General features: G+C 40.9%; 1 long non-coding RNA gene across 1 annotated transcript in view; it reads left to right on the forward strand.

Annotated features, from left to right (window-relative positions):
- The first annotated feature begins 221 nt into the window (after positions 1–221).
- The window catches only part of LOC117953698, a 10,354-nt gene continuing 4,691 nt past the window's right edge, over positions 222–5,884 (forward strand). Inside the window, exons 1-2 of the long non-coding RNA XR_004658659.1 lie at positions 222–231; positions 2,000–2,003. This is a non-coding gene — a long non-coding RNA (uncharacterized LOC117953698). The remainder of the gene's footprint in view (positions 232–1,999; positions 2,004–5,884) is intronic.

Genomic DNA, 5,884 nt, shown 5'->3' on the forward strand with positions numbered 1-5,884 from the left:
TAAAGCAGGCATAATGACGTTAGTGAAAGTGTGCCAACTCTCACACCTCCTGCTGGGTAAGTACCAACTTCGCACTTCCCACTTCCCACTGGGTGAGGATGTTTGTGAGTCAAAGGCAACAAAAGCATAGCCAAAGAAAACAAAAGATAATAGCAAAGCAATACTAAGAACACAAGGTATTTTTTGAGACATATAATCCATGGTTTGACATTAAGGAATGACATTTTAGCAGTAGCTTCCCTGCTTCCTATTTGTTCTGCCCTCTGAGATGCACAGGCGCGGTAATTTGTTAGATTGTAGATAGGGGGCTAATAAATTGCTCAGCTAGAAGCACACAAGTCATTTATCATGACCTTTTATTTCAGACAAAATCAATTTTCTGTTAATATGCCACTAATAAGGAGACACCTTTCATTTGTTTGGCTCTCAAACTGCATCGGTGCTTTTAAGCAGGGTTGTTGCCAGACGTCCCAACATTGCATTTTGATTTGTTGTTTTGACTGAAATCAGCCACTTTGAAATGGTTCACTGAAAGCTCCAAAGGTGAATGTTAATGTGTCAGCTGCAATGAAACTAGCATATGGCACAGGAGTACAAACACAAGGGAACACAAGCACTGAAATTCACAACTCACTGAAGGCAGCACTGCATGGGGTACACCACATACTCATTTAGATATACAGTAGGTTGCCAGATTGTGTTTACTGACAATTGCTATTCAGTTTTTTCCTTTATCAGTTTGAGCAGGTGTTGACATCTCAGAATCACAGATGGATGTGAATGTGAGTGATTAAATGAATGTAACCAACATGATGACATAATGATTAGAAAAATGTTACCTTGTTACCTTAATGCACCGTACTTGCTTCTTGGAAAAGTAATACCTGTAACTAACACTGCTGATTTTAGGCAAATTTGACTTTATCAATCTTGTCAAAAGGAAAAGATGGAGGCACTGCTGTGCTGCTTCTCAAAGTTCAAAGTCTAAAATAACAGTGAGTCAGTTACAACATAACCCGAAGGGTATTTCAGTGTCTGTTTAGTGTGCATTATCTGTTCATATTTGAATAATGTCGCTGTTTATGGTTTCCTTCCACGGCTGAAAGCAAAAGGATGTAAAATACCGTCAACCCTGTAATAAAACTGAAGCAACCCTGTGACAGAATAATTTATTTACGTTGTCAACATGGAATTTGTTCTTATTTAAGTCTATTTCCAAAACTTCAAATGTTAACACAGTGGGAGAGTCACGTTAAAAAGTCAATCAGATAGCAAATCAGACCACTGTTAACATTTGGTTGAACTTCCACTGGGCCGCTGCCACTGGGGAAACCTGTGCAGGTAAGCTGTTCGGAATCTACAAGGCTTGGGGAATACTAGGAGAAATGATTGGATACGCATAGATGAGACAATGCTGTGTTCAACAGTCAATAAAGACTGATAAAAGGCAGTTTGAGACAAAGTTTTTCTGACAAAACAATCAAACTCAGCCATAATGCTCAATTTTCAGTTCATGCAGCCATTCATAGACAGATTTATAGGCCAATGATTTGGTTTCAAAACCACCTGGTTAATCTCCAAGGGTTTGGGGTGAATAAATGTCAACAAGTCTGTTGTTATCTACTGTCTTCATGAAAGGTATTCTCTTTCCTCACCCTGGAGAAAAATAAAGAGACTGTGAGGGGGATACACGAGGCCCAGCAGCTGCATTATGGAGATTTGAGCTACCCCAAAACATTTCTGCAGACATGCATGGAGATCGCAAATGCCAGCCCCGCTTATAGCATAACAACCTTGTATTGTCAGCGCCTCCCTCCTTTCTACTCTTCTCAATTACCTCCACTTCCCAATTTATATGTAAATCCCCTCTTCCTTAAACAATGCTATATGCACGTCTATCCTTTGGTGGCAGAAAACCAAAAATCTACAATAAAAAAACCTGAGCCCTCACATGGAAAGCAGCCATGTGAGTTATTGCAATTTAGTACTTTAACTGTAGCCTTGTGAAAACACCAAAAGACACCTGAGGGTGTACATGTTCTACCATCAAGGGCAGTTTGGGACAAAAAAATGTTGTAACAACCAAAGCTAGAAATTAAATTGTGTGTGTGTGTGTGTGTGTGTGTGTGTGTGTGTGTGTGTGTGTGTGTGTGTGTGTGTGTGTGTGTGTGTGTGTGTGTGTGCTACAGTAGACATCAGTGTTGGAAGTGCAATTTTCACTGGAAAACCAAGTGGGTCTGTCACTTCTACAACAGATAAAGACAATGTTTCATCTTCCACTGCACACATTTTACCACCACAGTAACCCCAGACCTTGCACAATGCCAAGACTAGATCCGACTCCATCCATCCCTCCCCGGCACCTCCCTCTCTCTGTTTGTCGCCGGTCTCAAACTCTGTTTGCATTGGGGAAAAAAACAACAAACTTTGAGCTAGTAAGCTACATGCTGAAAAAGGCAAGTTTTAAGAAAATGTGGATCACGCAACAAGGCAGGCCTGCTTGGTTCTTTTGGGGAATTATTGTAAAGATTTAAAAAGAATACGTTTACTATCTAACTGGGGCGTTTTAGGACCGTATGGCGAGGATTTGCTATCAACAAACAGAGATACACATGGAAGAGCAAATGGGAAATAACCATTTATCCAGCTAATTTAAATAGCTCACGTTGTACTGTGTGAACAGTTTTCCTCCTATACTGGAATGTAAGTGTGGTGCAGCCACCCTTACTCCACAGCACTGTGAAGATAGGTCTGGCAACGTGAGACTGATAAATGCTCCAACAACATCCAGAAAACCAACCTGATCTCACCGATTTCCATGAAAGGAACACAGCCCCTTAAGTTTATTAACCCTCGCGTTGTCTTCTTGCCGACCTGGACATTTAGTTTTTTCTGACTCAAAATTTAAAATGAAAACCTTTCATCAAGGTCATGGTCATCATTTCCGACCCTTTCGTGGCTTTCCCCCAATTATTTTGTCCCTTTTTCACAATTTTCCGACTTTGTCTGAGCCTTTTTTTTGTTTTTTTCACCAAATCTTCAAATCTTTTTTTTGACATTTGTGTTGCTTTTTTGACATCTTTTTACATTGTTAGTCACTTTTGTCATTTGACCCCCTTTTTTACAATTGTTTTAAAAGTTCTTTTACCAATTGTTTTTTCTCCAAATGCTGTAAAATTGACCAAAAACACACAAATGCAATGAAAGTAGTGAACTGATTATTTATTTAACTTGTGAAGAGTGTTGTTGGGAACCATCCATGCTACCTTTTGGGAAAATTTGTGTGAAAGAAACCCAAATTTCTGACATAGAAACGTTTTGGAAAGGGGTCATTTGACCCAGAGACAACAGAAGGGTTAAGGAAAAGGTTGTGTTTGGGTGGGACAACAACAGGTTGTGTTTAGGAAAAGAAAAAGGGGATAGTTTCGGGAAAGAAGAACAGGACAGTTGGACACGATCTTGCGTCTCCTGGGTGAAAGTCCTGTATGGTTTGACCCATCCACCACCCAAACATGAGTTAAAAAATCATGCCAGCAATTATATAGCTATTTGAATAGCTTAGTGTTCAATGCACTAAAAATGTGTCTGTAAAGGCTTCAGGCTACCCGTTATTTTAAGCACAGTTTAATATGCAACTTAATTTTATACAATATATGTTGCAAGGGGTCCCTGCGGAGTCTCTCTTGCCATTAAGTGGTCCTTAGTTTAAAAAACATTGAAAACCCCTGCTCTTGTCTAATGATCCTTTATTCATATATACATTAAACATTTGTCAACATTAACTAATTGCCATTTGCTAACTTTAAATGATTAATTACCTGAAAAGACTGTGAACTTCTTTATTTGATTACATAATATTGGAGTCAGTGTGACAACACCTTAAATTTCCCTTTCATAATCCGCAACAAAAATGCCTCTTAACGCAGTTATTTCTTTCCTTTTCTGAACTCAAAAGGAAAACTAGGGAAGGCTTCACATCCCACGCTGAGCTTCGGGGCTTTGAGAAAAATAACTTTGCAAATATGATTTGATCCCTTACCACTAGGTGGTGAATAGCCAAACAATGTTTTGATAGATATGTTTTAACTTTTCACTGGACTCAAACGTGGCTCAAAATGAAGCACCTGCCAGCAGATGGTGGTCAAAAGGTGTACGCTTTATCAAACATTTATGTCTCAGCACTTACAGAGAACAAGCTCACTTTCAAAGCAAGGAGTGTTCAAACAGCGGGAATGATTTGACTGTTCCACTTGAGACTAATTATGGGTGACGTCAAGCGACTTTAACGTGCACAGAAAAGTCTCAGAAAGCCGGCCGATGCCCATCCATGTGCTCATGATCCGTTGAATGCGACGCAACTTTCGCATGTAGAAGGAGACAAAAATCTTTCAAACTAACCTTTGTTGATCTGAAATGAAATGACAGATTCAGCAACTACGTGGCCTATATCTTGCTTAAAGTGTTTTCAGAAACACGTTTTAGTAAACTATTTTTTGTAAAATATGACATTGTAGTCCGTCTGAGCCGCCATGACAGTGGTTTGAAATTCTTGAGCAGCTTGACCCACGAGACAGATTCGTCCAATCAGCTGCAAGTCAGGGGAGTGGAGTACCAACCAAGGATGTATGACGTTGATACACCTCGCTTCAGTCGTGTCACAAAAATGGATCAGTCCTGTAAGCCTAATGGCTTTGATTGATGTTGTGATTATGGGTTAATTTACATGGTGAGATTAATGTAGCTTCACCACAAATATCCAACTTGAATATACATCCACATGATGTTGCACAATTTAAGACCTGAGAATGTTACGTATGTAACATTTGAGTAATTGGCTGAAGAGCCGGGGCTGGTGTGGTCTGGATGCTCCACGGAGCATTAAACAATGTTTTGAGCGTCTGCTGTGGTGGTGTTGAGCTAATACAATTTCTTTCCTTCACCTCTGCTGCTTTGCTATGCTGGATTAATTTTCTGCTTTCAGTGCTCTGAGTATATCCATCTGAAAGGGGCTAAGCCACCGACCACCAACAGAAACGCAGACACCAGCCCGAGCTGGGCTCAGCATTCTGTCTTCTTACACTGTACTCGCACATGCAAGGGCACGAGCATGCACAAGCACACACGCACACCTCTGCTGTGTGTATTGTGCCCGATTTGCCAAACACTCACTTGCTCGAGCGCAGAAAGGGATTACTGTGTTGGCAGTCGGCCCTCGAGATTTCAGTTCGCGACGCCCTCCCGTACCTCTCCTTCAATACAAAAACACATCCTCAGCATCATCAGATCTACATTTGCCTCTTTGTCAGCATTCACTCTTAAGGGCAGACAATGAATTGTGCGACTCAGATGAAGAGAGGAGCGAATGGAGAATGCAGGCTGAGACGTCAGATACAGAATCAAGAGCGGCACGGCGGAGAGGGATTTAACTGAGGGGTGGAATACATGAGTGTGTGAAAAGGGGAGAGAGCGAGAGACAGGGATGCAGTAAGGACTGAAATACAAAAGTACATGGAGAAATCAGAGGGAGGTGGAGAATGATTCAGATGGAGGTCCCAAAGATAAGTTGGGCCTTTCAGAAGCCAAGCTATGGGAACAAGGTGCGTGGGTGGGACAGAAACATGGTGAGCGGGTGAAACCCATTTACCTCTGTCAGAGATGGCAAAAGTACTCACTATCCGTACTTAAGTAGAAGTACAGATACTTGTGTTAAAAGATACTCTGGTAAAAGTGGAAGTACTGATTAAACTTCTTTACTTAAGTAAAAGTAACAAAGTACAGGCTTGGAAATTTACTTAAAGTATAAAATTAAAAGTAGCCTTGCAAAAGCTACCTGGAGCACACAGACGTTACTAGAGAGATGCTGAGGGACAACAGGGGACATGGA

Source organism: Etheostoma cragini, chromosome 12, assembly GCF_013103735.1.
Source record: "Etheostoma cragini isolate CJK2018 chromosome 12, CSU_Ecrag_1.0, whole genome shotgun sequence".
In the NCBI taxonomy this organism is placed as follows: domain Eukaryota; kingdom Metazoa; phylum Chordata; class Actinopteri; order Perciformes; family Percidae; genus Etheostoma; species Etheostoma cragini.